General features: G+C 44.7%; 1 protein-coding gene across 1 annotated transcript in view; it reads left to right on the top strand.

The window, feature by feature from the left end:
* si:dkey-215k6.1 (transmembrane protein 132C) overlaps nucleotides 1-24,360 on the top strand; it is a 442,562-nt gene that overhangs the window by 388,538 nt on the left and 29,664 nt on the right. The gene's annotated exons all lie outside the window — the stretch shown is intronic.

Genomic DNA, 24,360 nt, shown 5'->3' with positions numbered 1-24,360 from the left:
AGCAGTAATACAAACGACGACCAGAGAAAGTGTTATTAACGCCAGGGGCAACTGTTTCAGGCCCTGTCTGTTTCAAATCAGAACGCTCCAGAGTTATGTTACGTTATATCTTCAACACTTTGGCAGGAAGTGGATCAGAAGCAGACGAGCGGCTTTGTTGTCACTCTCTAGTGACTGGGAAGGTCCACATGTAAAATCTCCAGCTTGCTCTGTTGACAGCCTAATCTGACAGGAATTCCCTTCAGGTTAAGCACACCTTTAACCTAGATATGACAATAGCTCCCTGAAGCCTTTTCCAGGTAGGCAGACAGTAAGAAAGTTATTTTGACAGTGTTGTTTGGAAGTCAGATCATCTCACAACTGTGAAAAGGAGTGGAAGCCAGGGTTTTCCCCTATGAGCCTATATACGCTATGTAAATCTGCCCAAGGCTAGTGTACCTCTGAAACCTGTGTATGGAGCCGACCTGGCCTGGGATCAAATAGTATTTGTTTTCTTATAGTAATAGTCCCAAACATTCAAACCCGGCTCATTGGACAGTGCAGGCAGGCTCAATCAAAGGCCGAACCCAGGTCTGGTGGGGAACCTAGAGGAGTGGGACCGACTGTCTCCCAGACATGTGTATCACCAAAATAAAGGCCTAGATTCAATCAGATCAAGTATTAACTGGAGATAGCCGACACCCACATAGCTGGTGTTTTGGTGGTGTTGGAGATGTAACTGCGTTAGAGCTGTCAAATCGCTGAGTGGCTGCTTGTGTGGTCATTGTCACAAAGCCACACCCCGTCCCACTTGCATTAGAAGTTCGAGAACGAGGTCTAGGCTATATAAAAAATAATGACACTTAAATTGAAAATCATTCAAAACAGAAATGAATTTCTATCAGCCTAATCATGGTGTAGATTACAATACACATTACAATACAATACACATTACAATACAATACAATACAATACACATTACATTACAATACAATACAATACAATACAATACAATACAATACAATACACATTACAATACAATACAATACAATACAATACATTACAATGCAATACAATACATTACAATACAATACAATACAATACAATACAATACACATTACAATACAATACAATACAATACAATACAATACAATACATTACAATACAATACAATACACATTACAATACAATACAATACAATACATTACAATGCAATACAATACAATACAATACAATACAATACAATACACATTACAATACAATACAATACAATACAATACATTACAATGCAATACAATACATTACAATGCAATACAATACATTACAATACAATACAATACAATACATTACAATACAATACAATACATTACAATACAATACAATACAATACACATTACAATACAATACAATACAATACATTACAATACATTACAATACAATACAATACAATACAATACAATACAATACAATACAATACATTACAATACAATACAATGCAATACAATACAATACAATACATTACAATTACAATACAATACAATACAATACATTACAATACATTACAATACAATACAATACAATACAATACAATACATTACAATACATTACAATACAATACAATACAATACAATACATTACAATACACAAGGCTGCACGGGATGTTTTGTCAAACGCCAGGAAGCGTTTGCTGATTGGACAGCTCCAATGCAGTTACACCTCACACATCGCCTAAATAAAAACAATGAAACTGCTATTGCTGGTTATTTTTTTATTTATTTAACCAGGCAAGTCAGTTAAGAACAAATTCTTATTTTCAATGACGGCCTAGAAACAGTGGGTTAACTGCCTGTTCAGGGGCAGAACAACAGATTTGTACCTTGTCAGCTCGGGGGTTTGAACTTGCAACCTTCTGGTTACTAGTCCAATGCTCTAACCGCTAGGCTACCCTGCCGCCCCACCCTGCTGTTATCACGTGTTAAGGCAGACCCGATTGAATCTAGCCCCAAAGCACCAAGTGATTAGCATCTACCTGATTCACTTAGCTTTTTTCAGTTAACACTGTTTGTGTTTGGGACTTCTGAATGGCAAAGATTAACCTCTAGCGTCACTTGAAAGTAAAAAAAAAAAATGTTGCAATGGTCGTATCGTCACTCCATTAGACATGTCCCTTTATCTTGTGTATCTCCTCCTTGATGACATCCCCCCCGTTAGGAAGAGGGAATTGATATGTGAGTCTTGTGTGCGTTCTGTGTAGTTGTGTTATTAGGGATGCTATACGTGATGTCCTGATGTTGACACAGCAGTATGTGTAGGTCAGGTTCCAGCAGGGTACAGGAGGGGACAAGAGGAGAGGGGAGGAGACAGGAGTGGACAGGATGGGGCAGGAGGAGACAAAAGGAGACAGGAGGGGACAGGAGAGGACAGAAGGATACAGAAGGAGATGGGAGGGGAGAGGACAAGAGGAGACAGGAGACAGGAGGGGAGAGGAGGAAACAGGAGGGGAGAGGAAGGGACAGGAGGAGACAAAAGGAGACAGGAGGGGAGGGGACAGAAGGGGACAGGAGGGGACAGGAGGGGATGGGACAGAAGGGGACAGGAGGGGAGAGGAGAGGAGGAAACAGGAGGGGAGAAGAGTGGAGAGGAGAGGAGAGGAGAGGAGAGGAGAGGAGAGGAGAGGAGAGGAGGAAACAGGAGGGGAGAGGAGAGGAGGAAACAGGAGGGGAGGACAGGAGAGGAGGAAACAGGAGGGGAGAGGAGAGGAGAGGAGGAAACAGGAGGGGAGAGGAAGGGAGAGGAGGAAACAGGAGGGGAGAGGAGAGGAGGAAACAGGAGGGGAGAGGAAGGGACAGTAAGTTAGAGGAGGGGAGAAGAGGGGAGAGGAGAGGAGAGGGGAGAGGGGGGGACAGCAGGAGATGGCAGAGGAGAAGAGGGGACAGGAGGGGACAGAAGGATACAGAAGGAGATGGGAGGGGACAGGAGGGGAGAGGACAAGAGGAGATAGGAGGGGACAGGAGAGGACAGGAGATGAGAGGAGAGGAGGAAACAGGAGGGGACAGGAGGAAACAGGAGGGGAGAGGAGAGGAGAGGAGGAAACAGGAGGGGACAGGAGGGGAGAGGAAGGGAGAGGAGAGGAGAGAGGAAACAGGAAGGGAGAGGAGAGGAGAGGAGGAAACGGGGGGAGATGAAGGGAGAGGAGGAAACAGGAGGGGAGAGGAGAGGAGGAAACAGGAGGGGAGAGGAAGGGACAGTAAGTTAGAGGAGGGGAGAAGAGGGGAGAGGAGAGGAGAGGGGAGAGGGGGGGACAGCAGGATTCAGAAGGAGATGGCAGAGGAGAAGAGGGGACAGGAGGGGACAGAAGGATACAGAAGGAGATGGGAGGGGACAGGAGGGGAGAGGACAAGAGGAGACAGGAGGGGACAGGAGGAAACAGAAGGGGAGACAGGAGGGGAGAGGAGAGGAGAGGAGGAAACAGGAGGGAACAGGAGGGGAGAGGAAGGGAGAGGAGAGGAGAGGAGGAAACAGGAAGTGAGAGGAGAGGAGGAAACAGGAAGGGAGAGGAGAGGAGAGGAGGAAACGGGGGGAGAGGAAGGGAGAGGAGGAAACAGGAGGGGAGAGGAGGGGAGAGGAGGAAACAGGAGGGGAGAGGAGAGGAGGAAACAGGAGGGGAGAGGAGAGGAGAGGGGAGGAGGGGACAGCAAGTTAGAGGAGGGGAGAAGAGGGGAGAGGAGAGGAGAGGGGAGGAGGGGACAGCAAGTTAGAGGAGGGGAGAAGAGGGGAGAGGAGAGGAGAGGGGAGGAGGAGACAGCAAGTTAGAGGAGGGGAGAAGAGGGGAGAGGAGAGGACTGCAAGTTAGAGGAGGGGAGAAGAGGGGGGAGGGGAGAGGAGAGGGGGGACAGCAAGTTAGAGGAGGGGAGGAGAGGGGAGAAGAGGAGAGAGGAGAGGAGAGGAGAGGAAAGGGGAGAAGAGGACAGCAAGTTAGAGGAGGGGAGAAGAGGGGAGAGGGGGAGGGGAGAGGAGAGGGGGGGACAGCAAGTTAGAGGAGAGGAGAAGAGGGGAGAAGAGTGGAGAGGAGAGGAGAGGAGAGGGGAGGAGAGGACAGCAGGTTAGAGAAGGGGAGAAGAGGGGAGAAGAGGGGAGAGGAGAGGAGGATACAGTAAGTTAGATGAGGGGAGTGGGGGAGGGGAGAGGAGAGGAGAGGAGAGGGGAGGAGAGGACAGCAAGTTAGAGGAGGGGAGAAGAGGGGAGAAGAGGGGAGAGGAGAGGAGGATACAGTAAGTTAGAGGAGGGGAGAAGAGGGGAGTGGGGGAGGGGAGAGGAGGGGACAGGAGGATACAGAAGGAGACGGGAGAGGAGAGGAGGGGACAGCAAGTTAGAGAAGTGGAGAAGAGGGGAGAGGGGAGAGGGGGAGGGGGGAGGAGGTTACAGGAGGATACAGAAGGAGACGGGAGAGGAGAGGAGTGGACAGGAGGACACAGGAAGAGACAGGAGGAGACAGTAGTACTTGGGCTCATTACCCACATTACCTAGCATTGCCACCACACACAAAGAGAGAAGTGCTGATGTTGCATGATAATGCAAATATACGTGTCGATGGCTTAATATAGCAAATAAACGGGTTGATGGCTTGATAAAGCAAATCCATTTGTCAGTGGCGAAAATCACGCAGGCTTAGCATTGAAATCTCTGTTTCAACAGTGCCACATTAACTGGCCACTGCAATAGGGTTAGTGCCATAATTGGCTCGTGTGAAGATTCCTCCCCGTAATGTCGGCGGTAATTGAATTTGACAAAGAAGAAGACAGAAAAGGAAGGGTGGTGTTGAAGGGGGGAAGAGGTGAGGGGAGTGTTAGAGACACAAAGGGGGAAGGGGGGAAGAGGTGGGAAAAGGGGGGGGGGGAAGAGGTGGACTAGTGACACAAAACAAAAAGGATTGAAATTGATATTTTTCTTCCCTTCCTCCCGCGTCATTTAATAAAGAAGGCGCTGAGTTTGACACGTCTCTGGGTTGCCATCTGATTGAGAGTGTCCTTGTGCGGGTGTGTGTGTGTGTGTGTGTGGGGGGGGTGGGGGGGGGGGGGGGGTGCTGAGATAGGACAGTAGGTAAGGGCATGGAGGGAAAGTGAGAAGGATAAGGGGAAATAAGGGTTCTAGGGGTACAGGTGCAGCAGACCATGTGGCCATCAGCTAGTGGCCCATGCAGCTCCGTACAGTCAGAACCTGATGAGGACAGGATGACCTTACTTCACTGTAACTCAATCAAACCTCAGACGGATTAGAAAGTTACCAGAACCCAGGTGGCTGGCTGGGGCAGAAAGTAAATGAACGGTTAAGTGGATTAGAGACAGATGCGGTACCTGCCCCTCTCTGGCCCACTTGGGTTTAGCTCCTAATAGGCTTATAAATAGAGAAGGCTTGGTCTGCTTCCTGGTTCTGCTTCCTGGGTCTGCTTCCTGGGTCTGCTTCCTCCCCAGTCCTGATACGGTCATTCACACGCCAACATCACAAACAGTGTGTGAAGGCTTAAGGTTACAAACCATCATCGTTTCTGCTTTTTGTTTACGCTGTACCTATTTCTGTCCATGACGTTCAAGGATGGTCTGGGCAAAAAGAGGCTAAACCATCAAAACTGTAAAACTTCTATTCAAATGAAATGTTCTGAAAAGTGGATCTGTCCGATGGAAATATAAATAGTCTCATAACACTGATATCTTCATGACACCAACATTGTCTAATGCCACAGGCGATTCTCTAGCCAATGAGAATAGAGAGAATTGTGTCATCACAAATGTAGAATGAGATAGCTGCTAGGTTACAGTAAGAGAGCAACACCCTGTGATGAAGTATGACATTGCAGTTTTCTATGCCACCTTTATAATGTGTCATGTCAGCCACTGTCCTATCCCCTCCCCCCTCCCTCCCTCCCTCCCTCTCTCTCTCTCTCTTTATCGCTGTCTTTATCTATCTGTCTCGCGTTCTCTTTCCCTTCCCGCTCAGGTAACATGTAACGTTAAAGAGATAATAAAGAGTTATTTGTTTGTCCTTGACTGGGAGAATAATTTATGAATTGGAATGACTTTGAAAGCCAATGACAGGAGAGAGGGTGAGATTGTCATGCAAAAGTTGATGCCCCAAATGCTGTAACCCCTATAAACGTTACGGCCTTGAATCAATAACTAATTAGTCCTTCATTATTTTGCAGTCCTAACACATGCTCTTAAAAGGGTTAAGTAGTGCCTTTGATTGTGATCCCTGGCTGTATATCCCCCCTATGCGGAAATCCCTGCTCAATTTTGACGTGCCACAAGGTCTTGGGCCTGACCGTAATTCACAGAGCGGTCGAAAAAAATGGTAATTTTCTAACTCTGAATGACTCCCGACCGGGAGCTTCCCTGTCACCCCTGTTCGCCGGGGATGGAACTTGTCCCCCATGGCCCCCTGGCCCGATGTGCTCCCTCTCCCGTCCCATCCCCACCGGGAGCCATTACGTCTCTTTGCATATGCATTAGCGCATCATCAGTCGCACACAATGAGCCATAGACTGCCGGCACTAATGTCCCTCAGAGCCGTCTGTCACTCTGGAATCAGATACGTGGCATGCAGTAATAGTAGGTTTCACTCAAGGCCTTGCCTGGCCTCGGGCTATGGGCTCTGAGAAGAGCTCGGCACTAGGCAGAAAACCCAATTAGTCTTAATTACATTATAATATAATATTTATATATTGTATTAGACGTGTTTAAAGAGAGACGCCAACTTTTTGCAGACGTTTCTTTATATCTGAAAGGTATTGCCGGCAACGAAGCCTGTACTTTTATTTACGCCACCTGACCTAGTCAAGATCTGGATGTTACCGGCTCCTCAGTATAAATGTCCCCTATTGTCTTACCAGCTCATCAGTATAAATGTCCTCTATTGTCTTACCAGCTCCTCAGTATAAATGTCCCCTATTGTCTTATCAGCTCTTCAGTATAAATGTCCCCTATTGTCTTACCAGCTCCTCAGGATAAATGTCCCCTATCGTCTTACCAGCTCCTCAGTATAAATGTCCCCTATCGTCTTACCAGCTCCTCAGTATAAAAGTCCCCTATTGTCTTACCAGCTCCTCAGTATAAATGTCCTCTATTGTCTTACCAGCTCCTCAGTATAAATGTCCTCTATCGTCTTACCAGCTCCTCAGTATAAATGTCCTCTATTGTCTTACCAGCTCCTCAGTATAAATGTCCCCTATTGTCTTACCAGCTCCTCAGTATAAATGTCCCCTATTGTCTTACCAGCTCCTCAGTATAAATGTCCCCTATTGTCTTACCAGCTCCTCAGTATAAATGTCCCCTATTGTCTTACCAGCTCCTCAGTTTAAATCAAATCAAAATCAAATCAAATGTATTTATAAAGCCCTTCGTACATCAGCTGATATCTCAAAGTGCTGTACAGAAACCCAGCCTAAAACCCCAAACAGCAAGCAATGCAGGTGTAGAAGCACGGTGGCTAGGAAAAACTCCCTAGAAAGGACAAAACCTAGGAAGAAACCTAGAGAGGAACCAGGCTATGAGGGGTGGCCAGTCCTCTTCTGGCTGTGCTGGGTGGAGATTATAACAGAACATGGCCAAGATGTTCAAATGTTCATGAATGACCAGCATGGTCAAATAATAGGTCTGGGACAGGTAGCACGTCCGGTGAACAGGTCAGGATGTCCCCTATCGTCTTACCAGCTCCTGTTCTTCTCCGACATTTAAACTTGTCCTTGTCGTTATGAAAAAGTATAAACAAAACCTCACTCTGGATGTAGCAGTCTGGTCTAAACAGTCTGCGTGCAGCAGTCTGGTCTAAACAGTCTGAATGTAGCAGTCTGGTCTAAACAGTCTGGAGGCAGCAGTCTGGTCTAAATAGTCTGGTCTAAACAGTCTGGTCTAAACAGTCTGGTCTAAACAGTCTGGATGTAGCAGTCTGGTCTAAACAGTCTGGATGTAGCACTCTGGTCTAAACAGTCTGGAGGCAGCAGTCTGGTCTAAACAGTCTGGATGTAGCAGTCTGGTCTAAACAGCCTGGATGTAGCAGTCTGGTCTAAACAGTATGGTCTAAACAGTCTGGATGCAGCAGTCTGGTCTAAACAGTCTGGTCTAAACAGTCTGGTCTAAACAGTCTGGATGTAGCAGTCTGGTCTAAACAGTCTGGAGGCAGCAGTCTGGTCTAAACAGTCCGGATGTAACAGTCTGGTCTAAACAGTCTGGTCTAAACAGTCTGGAGGCAGCAGTCTGGTCTAAACAGTCTGGTCTAAACAGTCTGGAGGCAGCAGTCTGGTCTAAACAGTCTGGTCTAAACAGTCTGGTCTAAACAGTCTGGATGTAGCAGTCTGGTCTAAACAGTCTGGAGGCAGCAGTCTGGTCTAAACAGTCTGGATGTAGCAGTCTGGTCTAAACAGTCTGGTCTAAACAGTCTGGATGTAGCAGTCTGGTCTAAACAGTCTGGATGCAGCAGTCTGGTCTAAACAGTCTGGTCTAAACAGTTTGGACTAAACAGTCTGGTCTAAACAGTCTGGTCTAAACAGTCTGGAGGCAGCAGTCTGGTCTAAACAGTCTGGTCTAAACAGTCTGGTCTAAACAGTCTGGTCTAAACAGTCTGGATGTAACAGTCTGGTCTAAACAGTCTGGACTAAACAGTCTGGTCTAAACAGTCTGGTCTAAACAGTCTGGTCTAAACAGTCTGGAGGCAGCAGTCTGGTCTAAACAGTCTGGTCTAAACAGTCTGGATGTAACAGTCTGGTCTAAACAGTCTGGAGGCAGCAGTCTGGTCTAAACAGTCTGGAGGCAGCAGTCTGGTCTAAACAGTATAGTCTAAACAGTCCGGTCTAAACAATCGGGACTAAACAGTCTGGATGTAACAGTCTGGTCTAAACAGTCTGGATGTAACAGTCTGGACTAAACAGTCTGGTCTAAACAGTCTGGGGCAGCAGTCTGGTCTAAACAGTCTGGAGGCAGCAGTCTGGTCTAAACAGTCTGGAGGCAGCAGTCTGGTCTAAACAGTCTAGTCTAAACAGTCTGGATGTAACAGTCTGGTCTAAACAGTCTGGAGGCAGCAGTCTGGTCTAAACAGTCTGGAGGCAGCAGTCTGGTCTAAACAGTCTGGAGGCAGCAGTATGGTCTAAACAGTCTGGATGTAACAGTCTGGAGGCAGCAGTCTGGTCTAAACAGTCTGGATGTAACAGTCTGGAGGCAGCAGTCTGGTCTAAACAGTCTGGATGTAGCAGTCTGGTCTAAACAGTCTGGTCTAAACAGTCTAGTCTAAACAGTCTGGATGTAGCAGTCTGGTCTAAACAGTCTGGAGGCAGCAGTATGGTCTAAACAGTCTGGATGTAACAGTCTGGAGGCAGCAGTCTGGTCTAAACAGTCTGGATGTAACAGTCTGGAGGCAGCAGTCTGGTCTAAACAGTCTGGTCTAAACAGTCTGGTCTAAACAGTCTGGAGGCAGCAGTCTGGTCTAAACAGTCTGGAGGCAGCAGTCTGGTCTAAACAACAACTATAACAACCTACTCTATTTTTTGCACAGAAAAAAAACAACTGTTTAAAAATGTATTTAGGACATGTAAATCTAGCAAGCCAGGCAACTAAAAGCAACTTTCTAGACAATGTTTTGGTTTGTTGCTTGCTTGTTAGCTAATTTAGCTATCTATCTAGCTGGCTAGACAGTTCATATAATTACCAGAACATATCTGACAACATTTTGAGTTTAACTGTAGACAATGTTTCATTCACTGTAACAGGAAAATTATCACATTAAGATAATTATTTACAAATTATTTACAACGTATGACAAGCTACTAACTTACTGTTTGTGAATCTGAAGAGATGAAGGAAGTGCATTGCATTATGTCCTATCAGACGAATTTAGAACTTGATCAATGCTGCTTGCTGTGTCAGGTTACCATGAAAATGGTGGCAGCAATAAGGTCAAAGTTGAACGTCTCTTGCTCAGTTGCCGCCTAATAAATGAGTATATAAAAAAAGGGGAATGCCGACAAGAAAGAGGTAGGATGGGGCTGTTTCGAAAGGGGATCACATAAACATTGTCCAATTGTTTTTATAGGCAACGTACCGACGTGAATCCTATGAGACAGAATTATTGATGTGACCTGTACTGCTGCTGTCATCATATTTACAGGGAGAGAGGGGGAGTAGTCCGGTTCAAATCCAAAAATCAAGAACATCGATCCAACAATGATGGAGTTAAAACGTTGCATTAAAACATTTAGTTAAAAGGGACAATTATATATACACACGTTAATACTTGAAGAATAGTATAACTTGAAAATGCGTCATTCTCCAACTACATCCCTCCGCTTGTTTACCAAAACAGCTGTGGGAAAATCTGCTTTGTTATTGTTTGAACTGCAGATTTCGTTGAAAAAAAAATAAAGAGATCGTTTGTGAATACGACAGAGGTCATTCCATTGTAGCTGAGCAGGTTTCCACCGCTGCCGTCAGTTACTGAGAATAGGATTGATCCCGTATTGTCAAGAGGACATGTTGAATCACGTCAATGATCCCTTTTGTACGATTTGTTGCCATTATTGAAGACATTATTAATCTCAGGAATGCCACGAGCCTAGTGTCAGTGTTGCTAACGTTGAATAAAGCTGCTGATCCACAGTGTGGTTGGTTGTATATAACATCATTGAGGATACACTCACATTATGGTGCTGCTCCAGTGCTGCTCCTGTTTCAACGGTTCTGCCTGCGGCTACAGAACCCTGACCTGTTCACCGGACATGCTGCTGCTCCTGTTTCAACGGTTCTGCCTGCGGCTACAGAACCCTGACCTGTTCACTGGACATGCTGCTGCTCCTGTTTCAACGGTTCTGCCTGCGGCTACAGAACCCTGGCCTGTTCACTGGACATGCTGCTGCTATGGTTTCAACGGTTCTGCCTGCGGCTATAGAACCCTGACCTGTTCACCGGACATGCTGCTGCTCTTGTTTCAACGGTTCTGCCTGCGGCTACAGAACCCTGACTTGTTCACTGGACATGCTGCTGCTATGGTTTCAACGGTTCTGCCTGCGGCTACAGAACCCTGACCTGTTCACTGGACATGCTGCTGCTATGGTTTCAACGGTTCTGCCTGCGGCTATAGAACCCTGACCTGTTCACCGGACATGCTGCTGCTCTTGTTTCAACGGTTCTGCCTGCGGCTACAGAACCCTGACTTGTTCATTGGACATGCTGCTGCTATGGTTTCAACGGTTCTGCCTGCGGCTACAGAACCCTGACCTGTTCACTGGACATGCTGCTGCTATGGTTTCAACGGTTCTGCCTGCGGCTACAGAACCCTGACCTGTTCACTGTGATTACTATTATTTGACCATGCTGGTCATTTATGAACATTTAAACATCTTGGCCATGTTCTGTTATAATCTCCACCCGGCACAGCCAGAAGAGGACTGGCCACCCCTCATACTGGCCACCCCTCAAGAGGACTGGCCACCCCACTGGCCTGGTTCCTCTTTAGGTTTCTTCCTAGGTTCCTGCCTTTCTAGGGAGTTTTTCCTAGCCACCGTGCTTCTACACCTGCATTGCTTGCTGTTTGGGGTTTTAGGCTGGGTTTCTGTACAGCACTTTGTAACATCAGCTGATGTACGAAGGGCTTTATAAATACATTTGATTTGATTTCTCCATCTAGAATGACCTCTTGGAAAATAGATCCTCCATCAGATCATTGACACAATCTAGGCTGGTTGTCTTGTCATGGAGAACACAGGTGTATCTCTCAAGCTGGTTGTCTTGTCATAAAGAACACATGTGTATCTCTCAAGCTGGTTGTCTTGTCATACAGAACACAGGTGTATCTCTCAAGCTGGTTGTCTTGTCATACAGAACACAGGTGTATCTCTCAAGCTGGTTGTCTTGTCAGAGAGAACACAGGTGTATCTCTCAAGCAATGTGAAAGTGGACCAATCCACATCAAGGGGTTGAAATCGTTCAGCTGCCATGGAAATGAAGGCCTCAGTCATGACTTCCATGCAGTCCAAGTCTTTTGACCATTCCTTGAAACGGTGAGGTTGTATCACAATCTGTGAATGTGTGGAAGCCTGACAAAGCCAAACTCTTGTGCATTCCAAGCTTCTCGTAGATGGTGTTGACTCAAATATCCTGGTAGTTTTTACCCATACCAAAAGCAATCCACATCTTTATGGTTGGGTAATCATTGGTTAAAATGGAAGAACTGCCCAGCAAAGAGGACAATCGACTGTTTGAATGACATCGGTCTGTGCACCCTTTCGAAGGGCATCTTTAAGATGAAGGCATACTCTTGTGTCTGCCTCTTCATCGGCACATTCTGGGAATAGATGTCAGAGAGAGCTTTGAGACCACAGACTCATCAACTGTAACATAGATCTCTTTTCCATCTTCAGATTCATTGGCACACACCTTCTGTGTCAACATTTTGAAAAGCTCCTGTTTGTTATTAGGGTTTCTGAGAAAGTGAGAAAATTGACATTGAAGCTTGTTTGTCTCACAACTTTCTTTCGGACACCTTTTCCTTGCTTATTTCTCGTTGAGACTTTTAGATGATCAACTTTGCTACTCTATCAATTCTATTGCAGTTGTTCAACTAATTCTAATACTTAAGACAGGAATACACTACTGCCATATTCACCAAATGTGAACACTTTGTGGGTAGGCAAGGAATGGACATTGACAGCTCCATCAATGATTTTGGCATCGAAAGAAGAAGAGGGCGCAGGTGGGTAGGAATCTACAGCGATCAGGCCCAGCCTCCATCGATCCCTGGTTTATAAAATAGAACTGAAGGAACATAGGGCTGAGGGAACATAGGGCTGAGGGAACATAGGGCTGAGGGAACATAGGGTTGAGGGACCATAGGGCTGAGGGAACATGGGGCTGAGGGAACATGGGGCTGAGGGAACATGGGGCTGAGGGAACATAGGGCTGAGGGAACATAGGGCTGAGGGAACATGGGGCTGAGGGAACATGGGGCTGAGGGAACATGGGGCTGAGGGAACATAGGGCTGAGGGAACATAGGGCTGAGGGAACATAGGGCTGAGGGAACATAGGGCTGAGGGAACATAGGGCTGAAGGAACATAGGGCTGAGGGAACATAGGGCTGAGGGAACATAGGGCTGAGGGAACATGGGGCTGAGGGAACATAGGGCTGAGGGAACATAGGGCTGAGGGAACATAGGGCTGAGGGAACATAGGGCTGAGGGAACATAGGGCTGAGAGAACATAGGGCTGAGGGAACATAGACATGGTCCCATTTTGCCTGCTCAGGTCCTGCTACCGTCCATCTCCGGAAGGCCAATTGCTCCCCCAATACCTTTTAACCGGTTCATTGTTTTGCTCATGGGCTTGTGAAGGTGTCATGCATGAGTAGTTGTTTTGTGTTTTTGGCAGGACCCTGATGTCTGACAATTCTTAGCTGGTAGAACTTTCATGTCTCCAATGTGGCTAAGAATCCACCTTGCGTAGTGTGTTCTGTCCAGTGCAAAGAACCAGGTTATTAACAAGGCCTCTATTTTTTTCCCACATTGAAGACCAACATCTCTAGTTCTGTTGTACACAGACTGATATCAAGTCTTTGAAATTCAAGAACAGTGTTCCAGAAATGGAAGGTTGGATACCTCTGTGTCACGTTTTATTTCCATGCATCAAAATAAGTGCATTTGGACTCCAACAGCCAAGCATCTTTCAGGTATTTTGATAATGAAAGCAAAGCAACTTGATGACTGTGGTTTTAGTCAAGCTGCCTTCAAGATGACTGTGGTTTTAGTCAAGCTGCCTTCAAGATGACTGTGGTTTTAGTCAAGCTGCCTTCAAGATGACTGTGGTTTTAGTCAAGCTGCCTTCCAGATGACTGTGGTTTTAGTCAAGCTGCCTTCAAGATGACTGTGGTTTTAGTCAAGCTGCCTTCAAGATGACTGTGGTTTTAGTCAAGCTGCCTTCAAGATGACTGTGGTTTTAGTCAAGCTGCCTTCAAGATGACTGTGGTTTTTGTCAAGCTGCCTTCAAGATGACTGTGGTTTTAGTCAAGCTGCCTTCAAGATGACTGTGGTTTTTGTCAAGCTGCCTTCAAGATGACTGTGGTTTTTGTCAAGCTGCCTTCAAGATGACTGTGGTTTTAGTCAAGCTGCCTTCAAGATGACTGTGGTTTTAGTCAAGCTGCCTTCAAGATGACTGTGGTTTTAGTCAAGCTGCCTTCAAGATGACTGTGGTTTTAGTCAAGCTGCCTTCAAGATGACTGTGGTTTTAGTCAAGCTGCCTTCAAGATGACTGTGGTTTTAGTCAAGCTGCCTTCAAGATGACTGTGGTTTTAGTCAAGCTGCCTTCAAGATGACTGTGGTTTTAGTCAAGCTGCCTTCAAGATGACTGTGGTTTTAGTCAAGCTGCCTTCAAGATGACTGTGGTTTTAGTCAAGCTGCCTTCAAGATGACTGTGGTTTTAGTCAAGCTGCCTTCAAGATGACTGTGGTTTTAGTTAAGCTGCCTTCAAGATGACTGTGGTTTTAGTCAAGCTGCCTTCAAGATGACTGTGGTTTTAGTCAAGCTGCCTTCAAGATGACTGTGGTTTTAGTCAAGCTGCCTTCAAGATGACTGTGGTTTTAGTCAAGCTGCCTTCAAGATGACTGTGGTTTTAGTCAAGCTGCCTTCAAGATGACTGTGGTTTTAGTAAAGCTGCCTTCAAGATGACTGTGGTTTTAGTCAAGCTGCCTTCAAGATGACTGTGGTTTTAGTCAAGCTGCCTTCAAGATGACTGTGGTTTTAGTCAAGCTGCCTTCAAGATGACTGTGGTTTTAGTCAAGCGGTTTTAGTCAAGCTGCCTTCAAGATGACTGTGGTTTTAGTCAAGCTGCCTTCAAGATGACTGTGGCTTTAGTCAAGCTGCCTTCAAGATGACTGTGGTTTTAGTCAAGCTGCCTTCAAGATGACTGTGGTTTTTGTCAAGCTGCCTTGAAGATGACTGTGGTTTTAGTCAAGCTGCCTTCAAGATGACTGTGGTTTTAGTCAAGCTACCTTCAAGATGACTGTGGTTTTAGTCATGCTGCCTTGAAGATGACTGTGGTTTTAGTCAAGCTGCCTTCAAGATGACTGTGGTTTTAGTCAAGCTGCCTTCAAGATGACTGTGGTTTTAGTCAAGCTGCCTTCAAGATGACTGTGGTTTTAGTCAAGCTGCCTTCAAGATGACTGTGGTTTTAGTCAAGCTGCCTTCAAGATGACTGTGGTTTTTGTCAAGCTGCCTTGAAGATGACTGTGGTTTTAGTCAAGCTGCCTTAAAGATGACTGTGGTTTTAGTCAAGCTGCCTTCAAGATGACTGTGGTTTTAGTCAAGCTGCCTTCAAGATGACTGTGGTTTTAGTCAAGCTGCCTTAAAGATGACTGTGGTTTTAGTCAAGCTGCCTTCAAGATGACTGTGGTTTTAGTCAAGCTGCCTTCAAGATGACTGTGGTTTTAGTCAAGCTGCCTTCAAGATGACTGTGGTTTTAGTCAAGCTGCCTGTTTTAGTGTGCTGCCTCACACAAGGCAGCTGTCCGACCTGAGCCATCCAAAACGTGTCCTATTGTGAATCATAGGACCATCTCAATGTGCAGTCCACCAACCACAACCACAGACATTTACTCTCCATAAGCCTTAGGAAAGCTACACTGAACACATGTTGCAACAGCAAACTGTGGTTGGTCAAAGCCATCCCAGGTATTTGGTCAGCATTGAGATGTTCTGTCATCTGACCAGGGTGAAACTGGCTACTTTCTCATAAATAAAAGAGGTAGATGGGAATTTAGTGCTGGTCTCTAGAAATGAGCTAGTTCAACAAAACTCAAGTGGTTTATAGGGAGATTTCTGGTGTTTCCAGGACATTTCTGACACTTTAGGCATTTTACCTATGAAATACAATAGCATATTGTTGAAGAGTGGTCCACTACCCACTACTCACAAATACACAAATATATGTCAACAAAAAATCCAACAGTGATATCACCTTTCCAAAATCTGATTCAGTTTTGGCGGCCATATTGGATTATGAAGAAAAATAAAAATGGGAATGCCATGCCCAATTTTTCTTCTCATAGCAATAAATACATCCCAAAGAACATCTATATCCATTTGACCACTTTAATCCGCTGTGTAATCCATCTCCAGTTTAAAATCATATTCAATGTAAATTACCCGTGTTCTCAGTAGATAGATGCATGATGTAACTCTTAGGGTCCCGATCTTTTAGAGACCATCCTCATTGTCTCCTTATTTCCTGATCACTGCATCTTTTGGAAAATCTGTTGTAAACAAATGAAACAATTATAGCCAGCCACATCTTTCCATAGAACCCCGAAGAACCCTTTTTTTCTCCCCGTAAGAGTGTAAGTTACGTACAACATATCTGTGCGTCTATTCATAAAGCTCTCAGACTAGGAGTGCTGAACTAAGATCAGTTCCTGAAACTTTTAATCTTCATGAACAAGAGAAGGGGTTGACCTGATCAAAGATGAGCACACTCTTACTCAGTGTTGCTTTACGACTGGGTGTTTAACATCCCTAGGTCACATAAGATCACATATCAAGCACAATCAGAAACGCCACGTGACTATCAAAAAACACGGGGTTGGTATGCAATCAGTAGTTGAGCAATTCTTATCAAATATAAATGCGACATCATCTTAGTGCGCTGAGCGCCGTGGCTGACTGTCACATTTGTGTCAGTTTAACAAGCAATTGCACAATGTGTCAGGTCAAATGAGTGCAGGTGATTAATTGTATCACTCGTTTCCCTTCGCCCGTTGAGCAACACATTTTTTTTTGTAAGCACAGGTGGCGGGAAAAGAGACGAGGACAACTAGGCTATATTCTCTGATGGTGAAGGTGCAGATGTGAGAGGAAAAGAGGATATCTAGCTACAGCGTACATAAGATTTCCAAATGGGAGGACTTCGATAAAATATCTCAAATGACTGATCTGTTTAGGTTGATTTCTAGCTAGACAAACCATATCAGGACTTCACCCGTGGCTGCTTTTTGTGGAGCTGTTGTAGGCTAGCTTGCTATGTGTTTTAGACATGGTCCAATTTTCTTTTTTTTTATTCCAGTTGTTGATTCTCCTGTTTTTTTTGGTGGAGCTGTTGTGTGTGTGTTGTATTTGGTCCCAGTCATTTTATTTTATGCCAAGCTAGAAAAAAAACATAGCTAACTAACATTAGCCTGACAAGTAATTGTTGTCTGCATTAGCTGTGACTTGCTTGTTGTAACTGGCCTTGACTGAAAGAGCTTGTTTGTAACGGGTGCTGATTGATGTGCAGTTGTAACAAACAAGATAGTGTCAGCCAACATTGAATGTAGGGTCCGAGTGACCCACTTAGCTAACACTAGCTAAAAGTGGATTACCCATTTCTAGCTTTTTAGCTTTAGTCAAAACGCTATCCAACAGTGCCCTCTGTTGATTATACATACAAATAATGTTATTTCATTGACCAAAATTAATTTTAAGGACAATGTTGCATGTCAAATTATTTAAGAAGCTCCTTAACTTAGCTAGCTAGCGGAAGCCTACTGAGACCGTTCATTTAAAATGAATAGAATTCATATCAGGTTATCCAGCTAGCGGCTAGCTTTCTTGCTCATTTGTTTAAAAGTAAACATTGTTTTCTCTTACAGTAGGCTATTACTGATGCATGAAACGTTATTCTAGCCTCCCTGGTATCTTTTTTTTTTACCTTTTTGCATAGCAAGCAAAACACCATGACTGGTGTTCAAAGCTGGCTTGACTTTTCAGGACTGGTCCCAGGTAAAACAGCGGCCCTGTTGGGACGTCAGATAGAACTGGAGTTCCCATCTTCATTAATATATACTTAATATATATATATATATATATATATATATATATATAATATACTTAATATATACTTAATACTTATTAATACGATTAATATATTGTCTTAACCTGTATACTTTCGACCTAGCCTTTGGGTATTATCTGAGATCTGTTACCACGGTGACGGACACATGCTTGCGTTACCATTCCCTGAGCATATTGATGTTGCCAGGTGAATGAGATCAGATGTCAGGTACCTGTAGGAATATGATAGTGACACATTGCTACACTGTAAAAAAAACAATTCTACTAAAAAAAGTCCTAATAGCTTGAATGTCTAAGCTGGCTGGACTTAAAATCAGGAAAATGTTGAGCTGACATGGATGTCCACTGGACCAATGATTTTAGCTCAAAGTGAGTTGATTTGAACTTAAATTGTGAAGTTTGCCTTCGCAACACAAATAGCTGAGTTGATAACATTTTATTTTTCTTACACTGTACGTTGAAGCTGGTTGAGAGAATGCCAAGAGTGTGCCATTCTGTCGTCATGACAAACACTTTTTTGGTTACTACATAATTCCATATGTGTTATTTCATAGTTTTGATGCCTTCACTATTATTCTACAATGTAGAAAATAGTAAAAATAAAGAAAAACACTTGAATGAGTAGTTGTGTCCACACCGGTACTGTATATCAAACATGCTTTCAGTCCATTATCCTATTATAAAACTGATAGCTTGGGTCCTGGATGCTGATTTGCGAAGTGCCTATGAATAGCCCTTAGCCATAGTATATTGGCCATTATAAATTGGGTGGTTCGAACCCTGAATGCTGATTGGCTGACAGCCGTGGTATATCAAACCGTATACCACGGGTATGACAAACCATATGTTTTACTGCTCTAGTTACTTTGGTAACCAGTTTATAATAGCAATAAGGCACCTCAAGGGTTTGTGGTATATGGCCAATATACCACGGCTAAGGGCTGTATCCAGGCACTCCGCGTTGTGTTGTGCTTAAGAACAGCCCTTAGCCGTGGTATATTGGCCATATAATGTACCACACCCCGTCGGGCCTCATTGATTAAATGTACCACACCCCGTCGGGCCTCATTGATTAAATGTACCACACACTGTCGGGCCTCATTGATTAAATGTACCGCACCCTGTCGGGCCTCATTGATTAAATGTACCACACCCCGTCGGGCCTCATTGATTAAATGTACAACACCCCGTCGGGCCTCATTGATTAAATGTACCGCACCCTGTCGGGCCTCATTGATTAAATGTACAACACACCGCCGGGCCTCATTGATTAAATGTACCACACCCTGTCGGGCCTCATTGATTAAATGTACCACACCCCGTCGGGCCTCATTGATTAAATGTACCACACCCTGTCGGGCCTTATTGCTTGATTGTGATGTTCCTGTCATTACTAAATTGCCGGTCAGATGCTTATGCAGCAGGATAAAGGAGAAATAATAACGGATGATAAATAATGGAGGAAAACAAACTGTCTCTTAGAACTCACCTGGAACCAAACTCCCAACTCAACCGGCTGACAGCGACTAGAGAGGCCAAACATCAACCAGCCAACAGACGATTCCAACAGACGTTTCGCTATAAACACTGAGACAAGGGGGCTGTACAAAGGAATTACTTTTGAGTTTGTGGTACAGGGGTATGGAAGGGACTGCTGAAAATGTGCAGTGCAATTGTTCTAAACAGTGCAGTGCACCTGAGTTCTCACAATTCCCCTTTTCCTCAAAGTGGAGCCATCTTCCTGCACAACAGACGCAGACCATATCCACAAGTTTAAAGACCCCCCCCCCCCCCCCCCCCCCTCCAACGTCTACTGCGGAGTTCTTTCATAAGTAAACTGAAGTTCTGCAACCACACCGGCACAGAGTTCGGTGTGAGCTGTTAACAGCAAGACGAGGGTAGTAGGGCATATGGTCTTTGTGTTCCCCTGTTCTTTAGCTCAGACCAAATAGCAACCTCCTGGACCGAATAGGGGCAGTGTTTTTATGGTGTCCTGCACAAACAATGGGGGCACCTACAACAGTGGTGAATTCAAAGAGACACATTAAGGGCACTGGTGACTTATATCCTTATGCAAATAAGTATGCAAATACCAACAGAGCAAGTTACACCCCAAAAAACTAAAGCCATTCCCTATCCTCTCTCTCGCTCTCTGCCTCACTTCATTTCTTTGTGAACATTTTGGTGAAATTACTGCAGTAAGTAAGGACTGGACTGCATGTGTCTTTAATGACAGTTTCACTAACAAGTTCTCTCTCTCTCTCTCTCTGTCTCTCTCCGTCTCTCTCTCTCTCTCTCTCTCTCTCTCTCTCTCTCTCTGTCTTCCATCCATCCTTCTTTCTTTGTCTCTGCCGCTCTCCCTCTCCATGACTCACTCTCAATAGTGGGTGCAGAGTGCAAATGGGCATTAGGGAGCAGTTTAGTTCCAGTCTGCAAATGTGAGATGACAGGCAATATGATAAGCTGGGTATTTTTTCCATAGAGAGGTTATTACACAAACCAAATCAGAATAATAAGCTGGGTGGAGAGGGCCAGGCTGAAGGTGTGTAATGGAATCGCCTAATGACACCCATATGAAACAAAGGAGGTGATTGGTTTAATGTGGCTTCTGTAAATGACAGACAGAGTCGAAGGCTAACCAGATCAACGAGTTCTCTTTCTCTGAGGGCCCGCCCCCAGTCTCCAATGAGAATCACTGCTCTAGGCCATGTCAGGGGTAGAATTTAGATTTTGATAAATTTGCCTTCGGGAGGACAGATTCAAGTTCTATTTCAAGGAGTATAGTTATTAACGCTTGCAGCTAGGATTGCAAAATTCCAGTAATTTCCCCCCAAAATGTCCAGGTTTTCCAGAAAAACCCAGTTGGAAGATTCACAGAAACAGAACGGAATAAGCAGGAAATCCGGAATCATCCAAACAGGATTGCTGGAAAACTTGGGAATTTTGGTATAGTTACCAGAATTTCACACCCGTATTTGAAGCTGTGTCAGTTCAGGACAGAAGCCTTGTGGTAGGAGAGAGATTCACAGGTAGCGGTGTGGCAGCATTGTTCTGCGGCAATTTCGGTAATTGCTTGAACACATCATTGCTTTCAGTGGTGAGGTTTAATAAGCAGCCAAGATAGCGCCTGAATGGGGTTTGTTGTAGTGGCTTATAGACATCATAGCTGTGGCAGCATAGTAATGGTAGCAATTTTGGCCACAGACATGTTAGTAGTACCATCAAGAGAGAACATTCCTCTCTTGCTAGCCACCTCTCGCATTAAATAGGACTTCCAGAGCACTCCAGGCCAGTGACAGCCCGGCCTAACAAGTCTGCTCTGTCTGGACAATCTAAAAATCTATTGCTCAGCACAGACAGCTGACATCTTGCCTGTATGGACGAGTACTTTCTCCACATTTTCAGTTTCCTTTTCGTTTCTCTCCTGTCCTCTCTTTATCTCTCCACTTTCTCATCATGTTTTTTTTTATCTCTCTTTCTCCCTCTCTCTCTCTTTCTCTCTCGCATTCTCTATCTACCCTGGAAGAAAACGAGCGGGTGCCAATTTTTCTCAGTAATTTGATGCAGGGCCTTGTGAAATGATTGGTCTATCTCGGCTCTTGGCAGTATTTTGCATTGTCAGCTGAATAATCAGTGAGAGGAGAGACAGGACTGATTGCTAGACTTTTAGGGGCTGCTGAGAGAGAGAGAGAGAGAGAGAGAGAGAGAGAGAGAGAGAGAGAGAGAGAGAGAGAGAGAGAGAGAGAGAGAGAGAGAGAGAGAGAGAGAGATGCGCACAAGTGAAATGCTTAACTTGTGAGCTTTACCCAACAGTGAAGTAATCAATATCAAAATAGTATAAATATAGTATATAAAACAGAAATAAGAAATAAGCGAGGAAGCTATATACAGGGTCAGTGCCAGTACCACATTCACAATGCGCAGGGATCCCAAAGTACTGAGGTAGATATGTAGATGTAGGCAGGGAGTTGGAGAACTTGACTGGTAGCAGGATAAATAATAATAGTAAACAGTATGGAGGCAGCATAAGTGATGGGTGGATGTGGACGTGAGTGTGTGTGTGTGTAAGTGTAAGTGTGTGGGTGTGATTGTGTGTAAGTGAATGTGTAAGAGTGACGGTGTAGGTGTGATAGGTGGATATACATGTAGACAGGGCCGATAGAAGGAATATATAAATACTTATGGTAATATACCCGTGTTGCTATATACATGTAAACAGGAGTAATAGTGACCAATAGCAGGATAAATAGATACCCTGAGTGTACAAAACTTTAAGAACACCCTCCTAATATTGAGTTGCACCCCTGGATGTCTTTTGGGTGATTAACCATTTTTGATACACACGGGGAAAGCGTGTAAAACCCAGCACTGGTGCAGTTCTTGACACAAACCCGGTGCACCTGGCACCTACTACCATACCCCATTCAAATGCACTTAAATCTTTTGTCTCGCCCATCCATCCTCTGCCTCACATAAACAATCCCATAGCTATGTTCGAATACCCATACCATACTTAATGAGTATATATTAGTTCATTTTTAGTATACTGTAAACGAACGGTATCTTTTCAGTTGAGTGTACTAGCGCTTCACCTGTCTACCGGAAGTTGATGCTGTTGCTATGCAACCTCTTGCTAGCTTGTTAGCGTAACAAATTACTAGCAAGACATTTAATGATTTCGGTGTGTGTTCGTAAATTCAATCTGGAGTGCCAAAGTGCGCTGAGTGCGCTGGCCGTTTGTAAATCCAGAGCATTGTCAGATTGTCTGTTCGTAAATTCACAGCGTTTCGCTCTCAGAGCGTTCAGAGTGCACACTGGATGCTTTGGCCAAGGAGTAGGGTTGATCCGAGAGTTTTGACCTCAAAATGGCAGTCAAGCACCCAACCTCCTCCTCAATGCTTCACGGTGGAAACGGAGATCATCCATTCACCTACTCTGCATCTCACAAAGACGGTTGGAACCAAAAATATCAAATTTGGACTCATCAGACCAAAGGACAGATTTCCCCCGTCTAATGTCCATTGCTCATGTTTCTTGACCCAAGCAAGTCTCTTCTTCTTGTTGGTGTTCTTTAGTAGTGGTTTCTTTTCATCATTTTGACCATGAAGGTGTGACTCATGCAGTTTCCTCCTCCTCTCAGTTGATGCTGAGATGTGTCTGTTACTTGAACTCTGTGAAGCATTTATTTGGGCTGCAATCTGAGGTGCAGTTAACTCTAATGAACGTATTCTCTGCAGCAGAGGTAACTCTGGTTCTTCCTTTCCTGTGACGGTCCTCATGAGAACTAGATGCATCATAGTGTTTGATGCTTTTTGCGACTGCACTTTAAGAAACTTTCAAAGTTGTTGAAATGTTCCGCATTGACTGACCTTCATGTCTTAAAGTAATGATGGTCTGTGCTTTCTCTTTGCTTATTTGAGCTGTTCTTGCCATAATATGGACTTGGTCTTTTATCAAAATCTTTTGTATACCACCCCTACCTTGTCACAACACAACTGATTGGCTCAAACGCATTAAGAAGGAAAGACATTCCACCAATGAACTTTTAACAAGTCACAGCTGTTAATTGAAATGCATTCCAGGTGACTACCTCATGAAGCTGGTTGAGAGAATGCCATGGGTGTGCAAAGCTGTCATCAAGGCAAAGGGTGGCTACTTTGATTTGTTTAACACTTTTTTGTTTACTACATGATTCCATATGTGTTATTTCATAGTTTTGATATCTTCACTATTATTCTTCAATGTAGGTGTGTCCAAATTTTGACTGGTACTGTACATGCTCCTGTGTCTGCAGAGCCCTCACCAGCCCAAGCAGTACAGCTCTGGGGTCCGTACCCCCTGCCCCCTGCATCTCATGTTTCCTGGTCTTCCACATTGCAATTTTTATCTGCCTCAACAGGTTTACTCGGCAGTCCCTGTTGGATCAAGGTGAGACACGTATCTCTACCAGTAAACCTGTGAATAATCCTCCACTTTATATCAGCAAGACACTTATCTATGGGAGGCTTACACAGGGAGGGCCAACATCCTCTCAGAAAATAACCTGGTCCCAAACCCCCTGGCAACCCCGTTGCCCTGAGCCCATGCAGATGGTATTTCTTCACAATCTTCACAGCCACTGCATACATACCACCTGGACTTCCGGCGCCAACAGAGATGTCAGCCTCGCTTCGTGTTCCTAGGAAACTATGCAGTATTTAGTTTTTTTACCTGTTATTTCTTACATTGGTACCCCATGTAATCTTAGGTTTTATTACACACAGTCGGGAGGCACTACTGGATATAAGAGCAACGTCAACTCACCATCATTACGACCAGGAATACGACTTTCCCGAAGCGGATCCTGTGTTTTGCCCACCACCCAGGACAATGGATTGGATCCCAGCCGGCTTCTGGTCATGCTCCGGAGACGGGCACACACATACAGGAACTCAAGTCCTTCTGTTCAACTGACTTAGAATTCCTCACAAAATGTTGACCGCATTATCAACCAAGAGAATTCTCTTCGATTATAATCACAGCCGCATATA

Source organism: Oncorhynchus mykiss, chromosome 6 (assembly GCF_013265735.2).
Source record: "Oncorhynchus mykiss isolate Arlee chromosome 6, USDA_OmykA_1.1, whole genome shotgun sequence".
Lineage (NCBI taxonomy): Eukaryota > Metazoa > Chordata > Actinopteri > Salmoniformes > Salmonidae > Oncorhynchus > Oncorhynchus mykiss.
This window is presented reverse-complemented; position numbering and strand designations above follow the sequence as displayed.